At 45.0% G+C, this 11,011-nt stretch overlaps 1 long non-coding RNA gene across 1 annotated transcript; it reads left to right on the top strand.

Moving 5' to 3' along the window:
- The first annotated feature begins 8,364 nt into the window (after nt 1–8,364).
- Nucleotides 8,365–10,698, top strand: LOC122785602. The gene is made up of 3 exons (XR_006362308.1): nt 8,365–8,579; nt 8,757–8,906; nt 10,537–10,698. It is a non-coding gene; the product is annotated as an uncharacterized LOC122785602 (long non-coding RNA).
- Nucleotides 10,699–11,011: the final 313 nt, after the last annotated feature.

Raw genomic sequence — 11,011 nt, 5'->3', positions numbered from 1 at the left:
TGCTGCTGCTTTTTTTCCTTTTAATTTTGTATGAATGAGTTAAAAGACATTTGGTAATTGTTCAAAACAAGCTGTGTAAGCAGTGATGAAGCTAGTGTTAAATTAATTGTTCAAGCTATATCTGTTTCATCTGATTCTAGGCTTTATGGTATTTGTTTTTCCCGAGAGTTTTAAGAAAATGCTGCCATTCCCAGTGCAAACACTAGTTGGATTCGACTCCATTTCATTACTGGGATCTTGTTTGTGTACTTCATAATGTGTGTGGCAGGTCCAGCTGTGGAGCAATGACAATGTTTGTTCATCATGAATTTTAAGGTAGACGCTCTTAATGTTCGTATTGTTCTGATAATTGTATGTATAATATTTAATATAATATAATTATAGGCTAGTAAAATGCATTTATTTTATCTGATTTTATTTTATTTATTCATTAAAAACGTGTTTAAAAATTATATTTCTAGGCTGGCGATATAGTTTTCATCTACAAGTGCATTAAAATTGTGAATTTCACCTGAAATTTGATTTTTGGTGGGTGAATGTTAACCACACACCTGTGGAAAAACATAAATTATAAATAATTGCCTCCTGTTGACTTCTCTCAACCATTGTCTTCCTGTCACATTTAAATTTGTCCAGATCACAGTTCTTCACTGCTGGAAACTTCTTCTTTGCCACGTAAGTAATTTGAATGTAATCCCATTTCCCATTTGAACAGTCTGTTGTCAGTTCTGATATTATTGCACTTTACTTAGTGCATGATGGTGGACAGTTGCTGCCTCCCTCTGCTCAGTTTCATTCATTCTGTAAACGTGCGTGTTCGGGCTGTTGGAACCAATTTTGGTAGTTGAATATAATTTGAATATTAAAAAACAACAATCATAATCAAATGCTGTAATTACTATTCAAATGTGTATTTTTTTAATACATATGGTAAAACGTGATGACGGAAGCCCGGCCCTCCGGTCCTCTGCCTCTTTTTACGTTACATTACATGTCATTTAGCAGACGCTTTTATCCAAAGCGACTTACAAAAGTGCATTTAAACATTTGGGTACAAATAAGAGCTAGAAGTAAGTAAGAGCTTCAAGTAGAACAAACTATGAAGTGCTAGTCATAAGTGCGATGTACAAGTTTTTTTTTTTTTCTCGTCTTAGTCAAAAAGTCTGTGTGAAAAACAAAATTCTTTGCTCAAGTTACGACCCTTGCAGAACACCAAAGTTTTCTGAATTGCAACAATCTCACGTTCAGTCAGAAATTCCTGATGGCAATAAAACACCCACGGAGATCAGATTTTTAATTCCGAGCAGGCAAGAGTCTTTTTAGCCTCACTCCACATCAAAAGGCTTACAGCTGCTCGTCAGAATGCTATTACGGACAAATTGGTATGCTTTATTTACAGAGACATGATACCAATCAACATCTCGCAGGGTTCCAGTCTTAAAGACTTAATTCAGGAGCTTGAGCCAAGGTACACTGTTCTTAGCCACCACACACACAGCGGGGCTTATTATATTAACGCCGTCGCAAGTCACTTGCAGTCTGCCAGTGTCCCATGCATGGCCCAGTGGACAGAATGTATAACAACCACATAATAAATAAAAATGTATTACATTTTAATTGAAAATTAAAATACAATTTGAATATTAAAAATAATAAAGAATGGAATTCGAATGAGATTACAAAGGGAAACTGACAGCCCGAGTGTGTACGATGAGGAAGGGAAGACTTCATTTTAAAAACACAAAATATTTCAGGGACTGAGTAGTGGGTAGTTTTCTTTTAAATTTTCCGCTTAAATTGAATCACCTCAGAGTTGAATTTGATTTTAGATTAGACCTACAGTTTACAGTCTATTTTTGTTTAGAGGGCTTTATTTACATGGGAGGTCTACCAGTTACCTCACACCAATCGAACAAAATGATAATGTAGTATTTTATGTGTATTTTAGTGAAATGGATTATTTCCATGGCAATTCAAGGACAAGGAGGAAGAGAATCAAAGCTAGAGTGCAGCAGCATTTAATGACCCTTGCCATGGAGGCTGTGGACCAGGCAGATCAGGTGCATTGTCAGAGTTACTAGCAATACTCTTGGAGCTAGGTCTGGATGTACCCAAGGATCCCAGAACTCTCCTTGGTACAGTGAAAAATTGTGATGTCAAAGAGATGGGACAGGGAAGTTACTACCACTTTGGGCTTGCAAGTGCAATACTGTCAGAACTGAAAATGACAAATGAGCATGATCTGACAACAGACACATTGACTATTCGTGTGAATGTTGATGGGCTGCCTCTTTCAAGGAGCTCTAATATCCAGCTGTGGCCTATTTTAGGTCAAATAGTTGAACTACCAAAAGCAAAAGTGTTTATCAAAAGTGTATATGCAGGTCCCAATAAACCTGAATCTGTGAACACTACAACTACATGCATGATTTTATTGAAGATTTAAAAGCCATCACTACAACTGGTGTAATGTTAAGTGGGAAACAGTACAATATCGCACTTCCAGATGCTTTTATTTGTGACACTCCAGCAAAAGCTTTTTTAAAATGTATCAAAGGTCATGGTGGCTATAGTTCTTGTGAGCGTTGCACACAGTATGGCATTTATGTTGACAGTAGAGTTGTGTTTCCAGACATGGATTACAGCTTGAGGACAGACACTCAGTTTGAACAAATGTCTGATGAAGACCACCATCGCTCTAAATCACCTCTGCAGGGGCTAGGCATTGGTATGGTGTCTGCCTTTCCTCTGTACTACATGCATTTAGTTTGTTTGGGCATTGTGCGTAAATTGATCGCTCTGTGGTTTAAAGGTGACATAGAATGCTTGAATCACACATATATGTTAGTTATGGAGGTCTACTTACATATATGAACTTGTTTTCATGATTAAAAACCTCCTAATTGCTGCAAACGAGCTGATCAAAATATCTCCTCACTGACGCTCTCGTCAGCCGCGCTGTTTCAGACCAAAACCACACCCCCAGAACGTGGACTGTGTTGTGATTGGCCAGCCAACGAGAGCTTTCCCACTGTCCTATGATTGGTCAGGTACCTGAAAGTGACGTAATAGATAGGCCAGCTCTCATATACACAGCTCCCCCTCTGGCACGGTGGATGCTCTGCATCTCAGCAGCTACAACGAGAGTAGTTCTTCTTCTTCTGCGGTTGAATGTACGCAACCAGATGTGCCCGGACTAGTGCCCGCACCAGGAGGCGCTACAGCGGTGAGGATTTTTGATGACGACATCAAATTAAGGAAGTGCCGATCCGCTTCGCAGAGCCCAGGAAAACAATACAACACTATTTTCTCAGCAGTGGCTGAACTGTTTGTTCTTAAACTTTAGGGTTTCATAAACGAGGTAATGACACAGATACACACAAAAACGCAGCGTTAATTGGAGCTTCCGGTCTATGTGGGCATTTAGGGGCCATTGCAATGTCGGGTTCCATCTCCTGTCCTTTCTGCCATCTTGATTTGACCTGGACACCTCTAATTGATTATATTTCCTAGGGCGGGTTGGTGACTGTGTCTTCCCTGGTCGGTCCGTGGTGTTGCGGGCCGTGCATCTGGGGTACTGGGGATGTCTGGTGGTCTGTGTGGGTTGGTGGCCCTGGGTCTACCGTCCCTCGGTGGCTGTGGGTCTGCCCTGCGGGGGTCGGGGTGGATTTGTGGGGGGGCTGCCACCTTGGCCTGGGGGGCCCGTGGGCGTTGGGGGTGGTGGGCCGTGGGCTGGGGCTGGGCTGGCGCCGCACTGCGGGTGGGGGTCTGGGTCTCGGTGCGCTGGGGCCTGCGGGGCGCTGGGGGGTGGGGTTGGCCCCTAGCGGGGGCGGTGATCCCCCCTGGGTTCTGCCCTCCGGGGTGGCGGGGCGGTGCACGCGGGGCCGGGGTCTGAGGATTGCTGCCGTCAGTAATGCCGTGATGGCCTGGGTGTGGGTCCTGCCTCGTCGGGGCTGGTGTGCTCACCGGGGTCCTACCTTCTGGTCGGGTGTGGGGGTATCTGGTCCTCCGCCCCGGCGGCGCTCATGGGATGCCATGGCGTGTCCCTGGCCTGGACGGGTTGCTCCCTTCTTGGCCGGGGGTGAGTGGGAATGGGGCATATGGCCCTGCCAGTCAGGAAGCTGGCAACCTACTTGGGGGGGCACTCTTGCCCACCCCCTACGCCCCCCCCACCGCAGATGATACATCTAAACACACACATCTAGGGCACCGGGGGGGGGGTGTGGCTGAGATGGTGGGGGGTCGGGGGGTGGGACCATCACATGATGGGGCCACTCTCCGTTCCCCCGATGATCTGCCACTCTTCCCCTAATTTTATCGCATGCTAGACATTAGGGCCTGGTGGGCGAGAGACACGTCGACGGCTCCACTGTCTGCCAACAGTGGGACGCCTGTGCCACATCTCCCTTCGCCATTTTAACTACACCCCAGATACCAACATACATCGTATCACACACCACACACATGCACACACCTCCAAATCAATCACCGGTGGGCTGGGGTGGGGGGGGTGGTCGTGAGTGCACTCCTGAGCGCTCGATTCCTGCCCACCCCCTGGCCGTGTCGGGACTGGCGGTCTGGGTGGGGGCAGCAGTGGTGGCCATGAGGCGTCGCTGGACGTGGGGGATCGGATCCCCTGTGCTCGGTCTGGGGGGTGTCCGGGAGGCATGGTTGTGGCTCATCACGATGCACCTCCCTGAAGGTACTGTGGTGGGCGGCAGTCTGCCTACCCGGCGGGGGTCGTCGGCGGGCGCAGATGCTCCTGGATGTTGGGGGACCCCTCTCCGGGGCACCGCGGGGTTGGGCGCGGCGGGTCCTTGGACCATTGGCCCTGCCTCTACCTGGGGGGTCTGGACCGGCTCGGGAGTCAGCCTCTCTTCTGTCTCTGGGTGCCCCCTTGGCTGGTGGCCCTATGTGGGCCTCCGCCTGTCCCTCCCTGGGCTGGGGGGTGTGCGGTCGGCTTCTGGGGAGCGGTGGGGGTGACGGTGGTGGGTATCTGGCCGTGCCTCCCTGGTGGGCGGTCTGGGGGGGCTCTGCTCCCCCCGGTGGTGGGCTGGTCCTGCCCTTGGGCGCTGGCGGGCTCTGGGTGCGGAGACCCTGGGCCTCTGCGGCCTGCCTGGGTGTGGGGTGGTTCGGCCTCTGTCCGTGGTCTTGTCGCCGTCGGCCCCCTCGGGTCGACCTTGGGTGGGGGGGGCTTTCCCCCCGCATTCCTCCGACGGGCCCCCTGCGGGGCGGATGCGTTGCTATCCTGGGAGTGGTGGCTGTGGGCCTCTCCTGCCCGGTACGGCTACTGGGCGCCTCAGGCGCCTGGATGATTTTCGGGCCGTCGCTGGGGACGGGCCGGACAATGGCACGGTCCCCCACCCCAATTCCAATCATACCTAATGACAACTCCTGCACATATACACTGATATGCACGATCACACACACACACACACTAACACGCTAAGATAAATTAAATTTAACTGATATAACTGTTGTAAGCCCGGACATACTCTCTTGATGTGGTCGTTAACAATTACTATATAAACTGTATCTGAAAGTATGTTCTGTATACGCTAAATAATTTCAACTGTTCAGTGTTATTAACCTGTTACTAACACACTAATGTCACCCTTAAGTTGCCTAGGTTCTGTCTTATCAGGTATGTTCTGTCTACTTTATATAATTTCAATTTAATGGTACTAACCCATGTATTATACTGTTGTCCACCTTGCTCTCCCTCTCTCTCACTCTCGATCTCCTTCTCTCTTCTTTTTTCTCCCTCTCTCTCTCGCTCTCTCTCTCTCTCTCTCACTCCCCCTCCCTTCCTCCTCCCCGCTCACTCCCCATCCCCTTGTCAGTCCACTCCCTGTCCCCCTGTCCGGTCCGGCTGCCCGCAACACATAATCATAAAACGAATAAATAAAAATACTGCAGTTATGAGTATCCCAGACTCATGCAGGCATGCAGTAAATCATATTACATGCCCTGGGTACTAGACAGGACAGGTTAAAAAAAAATAAAAATAAAATAAAATAAACTGTGTAGACAAAGCTTACCCCATAGCTTCTCCAGAAAGCCAAGATCTTTGCCCGAGTACAGCCAGTGGAAGGCTACAGAATTCAGGCAGTTCTTATTATATACAGGACCAGTTGTGCTTTTTCAAAGATTGCCTAATCAACATTACAGAAGCTTCCTGGTTTTGTCCTGTGCTATGAGAATACTTCTGTCTCCTCTGTGTAGGGAATTCTGTGGTTTTGCCAGAAAATTGTTTCTTTGTTAACAACTTTGCTAAGATATATGGGACTAAATTTCTGGTTAACAATACACACAATCATTTAGCAGATGATGCTGAAAAATATGGCCCCCTGGATTCAGTTTCATGTTTTCCCTTTGAAAATTATTTGGGACAGTTGAAAAAAATGGTGAGAAGACCACAGGGTCCTGTGCAACAAATTGTCAGACGTGTCTATGAAAGGCAATTATTTCTTCACATGTCAAAAGACATGTGCCTGATGGTGTTGAACTGAAACAGCCCCATGCATCTGGACCACTGCCAACAGATTTTCCCATGCATCAGGGTGTTCAATATAAGATGTATAAACTCAAAGACACAATAATCTCAAACTCCAGTGGTTCCAATTGTTTTGAATTGGGGGGCAGAGTTGCAATTGTGAGCAACATTGTTCATTCCAATGGAGAAACACATGTAGTGTATGAACTTTTTGAGACAGGGGCATGTTTTTTCAACTACCCCATTGATTTGACGTGTCTTGCAGTTTGTTTACTATCAAAACTGTCTGGTCAACTTGCCAGTGCTCCAGTAACCGACTTCACTAAACCACTGCTGTTATTTCCTCTTAGGGAAAAGTTTGTGGCTTTGCCTCAGCTACACAGCACATAACATGATGAACTTTGCAAGATGTCCTCATTCAGTGTGGTGGAGTTTGTAGACGAAATTGACCCTGGTGGCTACAAGAAGGTGGACATCATTCCATCAGAGTGGTTCGAGGGTGCTGACAGAAAATTATGCTGGTGGCCACCAGCCACATTGCTCAATGTGACCAAGGCTGTGAAAGAGGGCACACCACCAGCTCAAAACTGGATTATATATAATGTGCGTGTGATGGAAAATGCAGGTAACTTTGATTTTCCTCATTAACTACTGCTCTATTTCCTTTACTTACTTTAAACCCCTGTGATGCCCAACTTATTTTTTGTGTTGATTTTTTCTATGGTTCTCTGAGCTAATTGGTCAGGGGCTGGTGTAGCCGCAGATCGTCATTCCAAACAAGCAATATCACACCAAACTTGATTCATTCATTTCAATGATAGTTGTAAGTCTGCTCTTTTTTGTTTGGTTGGATACCTGCAACCATACTATCCCTCTGCAGATTAGACATCTGCTTCATATTAAGTATAATACCTGAGTATTAATCGCAGCTGTCAAAAAAATTAATTGTCAAGAGAAAAAAAAAAAAAAATCGCATTTATTTCTGAAATTTGTGAAATCATTTGTGAAACGTCAAAGGAATGCGGTTAGGATGGCGCACTCACCACCAACTGGGCAGGAGTGGTAATTACAATCTGTCAAAGTGATAGATGGCCCTCAGATTTTTTCATCATCATGAAAAAAAAACGGTCCATGACGGATAATATTCTATTAACATGTTACAAGTAAGTTACAAGATCCCTGCTTTGAATATTGTGATGCATGACACCTACTTTAAATGCTTATGGAAATCTAGTTCTATTTTAATATCTGCTTCACTCCTTTTATTTTGTGTCATTGTATTTTACAGCTACTTATGCAGAGGCCAGGGTAAAGTTACATCAAGCCGAGTATACATCAGACCTGACAGACACTGAAGATAGCTTGATAAAGAGAAAGTAAGTGTTTGGGGGGGATACAGGTTAATGGTAATTTCCATAGAGGCTGTAGGTATGGTTTACCTTATATATCTTCATATTAACCTCTCTAGGGCAAGGGCAACACTCCAGAGTCAGAGCAAACAACTAGAATCAAGTGAGGATTCTGATACAGAGGATGAAATTCCACCCACTCCCCCAGAAAAACACCTCAGGCTAGAAGCAAATAAAATGACTAGCCGGATCACCAGCCCCACTGCCCAGCAAGTTGCCAGATCCACTGTCCAGCAGGTCGCCAGCCCCACTGCCCAGCGAGTTGCCAGTTCCACTGTCCAGCAGTTCGCCAGCCCCACTGCCCAGCTGCCAGCCCCACTGCCCAGCGAGTTGCCAGTTCCACTGTCCAGCAGGTCGCCAGCCCCACTGCCCAGCGAGTTGCCAGTTCCATTGTCCAGCAGTTCGCCAGCCCCACTGCCCAGCGAATCGCCAGCCCCATTGCCCACAGGGTTGCAAGCCCCAGTTGTAAAGCCATGTTCTCTAAACTTCTTACAATTGTAGAAGAAATTAAGGAGACCCAGAAGGTTCATGGTAAGATGCTAAATGTCCTGCTGAAGAAGGAAGATGCATCAGTCATGGAGGTTCCTGATGGAGTGGTCTTCCTGCTGCAAACTCAAGCAGATGTTGAGGCTCTCGAGGAGAAACTAGGGGAGCGCAGTCTTATGTCTGCTGTTGTAAGTTTTCCTAATTGATTTGTATTAGCCTACAAAATAAAAATATGTATTACATTACAGTACATAATTACATAAAGGCTACAACTTTAAATGTTTAGTTGACTTCATGGCCTTGACAGTTAATGTAAGCCTTTTTTCCTCCTTTTGGCCCTCATCTCTCGGTTGCCATGGTTGCAGATATAGGGGGCACAAGTAAGGGATGATGCAACAAGGAGAATGATGAAATATGTTCTGTCAAACCAGCTGGCATTGGACTATAACATGTTTGGCTGTCACGGAAAAAAGAAGTTTAAGGACTTCTTAAGCGTCTTTTCAACGTTGTGTATGGTAAGTAAATTAGAGAAGTTAGAAATAACAAATAGAAACATTTTTTTGAAGAAAATTCCATCTCTGTGTGCGGTCCTCCCTTCAATTTATGGACTCGCATTTTTGACTACGCACCAGTAAGTGATTAAGCACAATGGCATTTTCAAATTTAAGTAAATTGGAGGAAAAATGTCTCACGAGATGAAAATGTAAGGGATATCATTCTGTCAAATCTGAAGCCTACATTGTACTATGGAAGCCTTCAGTAATGTGCATCAGTTATTACTTTTAGTGGTATTGGGCCTTTTAATGTGAAACAATGTGCATCATTTTATTTTATGATTATTCGTACACACCTAACAAAGCTATTATATATTAATTATGATTATGAGTGAACTCAATCATACTGGAGAAAACAGGCTCCAGTGAGCTGTACACCATCCTCGGCCAATACCATATCAGATGGTCTGGGCACATCTATCTATAAATTGTCTGTCTGTGTGTTACTCTAATATCTCTCAAACCGAGATTTCAAACTTGACAGGTGTCTTGCTACGAGCACGAGTTAGTGCAGTGGCAAGTTTGACGTTGTTTGGATAAGTAATGCAAAGATATCTTTAAATATATTGCTAAATGAAGCACATGTTGGCTTTCGCCACTCTACTTTTAGCCACACCCCCTCTCACTCGCACAGCACTATTGAGTGAGACAAGGCGCTGTCAAGCTGAGTCAGCCGACAAATGCAGAGGATAAGCAGGCTGCACACGCCAACAAACAACACGCCATCAAGCTGAGGCAGATGACTAACGCAGTGCACCCAACCACAGACTGTTCACCCCACTTCCCTCTGGGAGGTGTTACAGGTCTCTCCGCACCTGAACCAGCAGGTTAAGAGGAAGCTTCTTTCCTGCAGCTGTCACCCCACTGAACTCTATCTCTGCATCCCAGTGAAAACCAACCAACTGTTATGCAACCATGTAGTTCAATTTTCCACATTTATTGTATGACATTATGACAGTATCACTATTTGCTTTCTACCATACACAAATAAAAATGTCACTGAACATTTGCTGTGCAATAGTAACAATGAGCATTCAAACACACCAAACCAACAATTACAAAAAACACACATCAAAACAGATTTTGGACGGGCACTGCACTAGTTCATCGACTGGATGACACTCGCCTCCCTAAAATCTTATTAGCCAATGCCCTCCGCAAATAGAGATGCCCCCACCTTAGTTTTTAATGATGTCATTAAGAGGGATCTTACACATCTTTCCATCAACCTGGACAACTGGGAGGCGATTGCAAGTGAGAGATCCAACTGGCACGCAGCGATTAACAACGGCTGCAGAGCCTCTCAGGAGCCCTACAAGTTATTCCTGGAAGAGAGACCCTCAAAACAGGAAGCAGTTTGTTGCACGTGACAGGAATGGCCATAGTAGTATTACTATTATAATAAAATGTTTTAAATTCAAGTACTTCAGAAATATTTTCTTGTGCTAAAAATCCATGACGATTATCCATCATATCCTTCATACTTTTGCCAATATGGCCCTGAAGTTGGACATTGCCTAATTCTAAATGGTGTTTAAAGAGAATATGTTTTTAATGTTAGCTTATACTGTCAACAAAATTTGTTTTCCAGAGGCTCTTAAGAAGAATTCTTTGATGGCAAAGGTGAACCAGCAGGAAGCAGAGAAGGCACTGTCCAAATGGTTTACTGGGGCAAGAGACAGAGGAGGACGAAGAGCAGCCAGACAGCACGTGCCAAATTAAAGCGTACTGAGCAGTCGTAGAATGAGTGAGTGCTGAGGCTAACTTTTTTTTTTTTTTTTTCATTGTTTTCTTGCCAATGTTGGCTAAAAGGTTTGCAAAATGTTGACACTGTTAGATTGTTTTTCTGGAACCATTTTCTTTTTGACCAATAAATCTGTTGATTTACAATATTCTGGAATAAAAAGTTGAAATCAGAGAATGTGGCCATTTTTTAAATTCAATCCTTACTTATATATCTCATATATCAATCCCTTAGTTATAATCCCAACATATATTATCCAACAGATTATCATTTGATGGCGCACATCAGTTCATGTATTGCGGTATTATCCTGTAAACTGTCT

This window comes from Solea senegalensis, linkage group LG19, assembly GCF_019176455.1.
Source record: "Solea senegalensis isolate Sse05_10M linkage group LG19, IFAPA_SoseM_1, whole genome shotgun sequence".
NCBI lineage: Eukaryota > Metazoa > Chordata > Actinopteri > Pleuronectiformes > Soleidae > Solea > Solea senegalensis.
The sequence above is the reverse complement of the archived record's forward strand: the minus strand, read 5'-3'. Positions and strand labels throughout refer to the sequence as shown.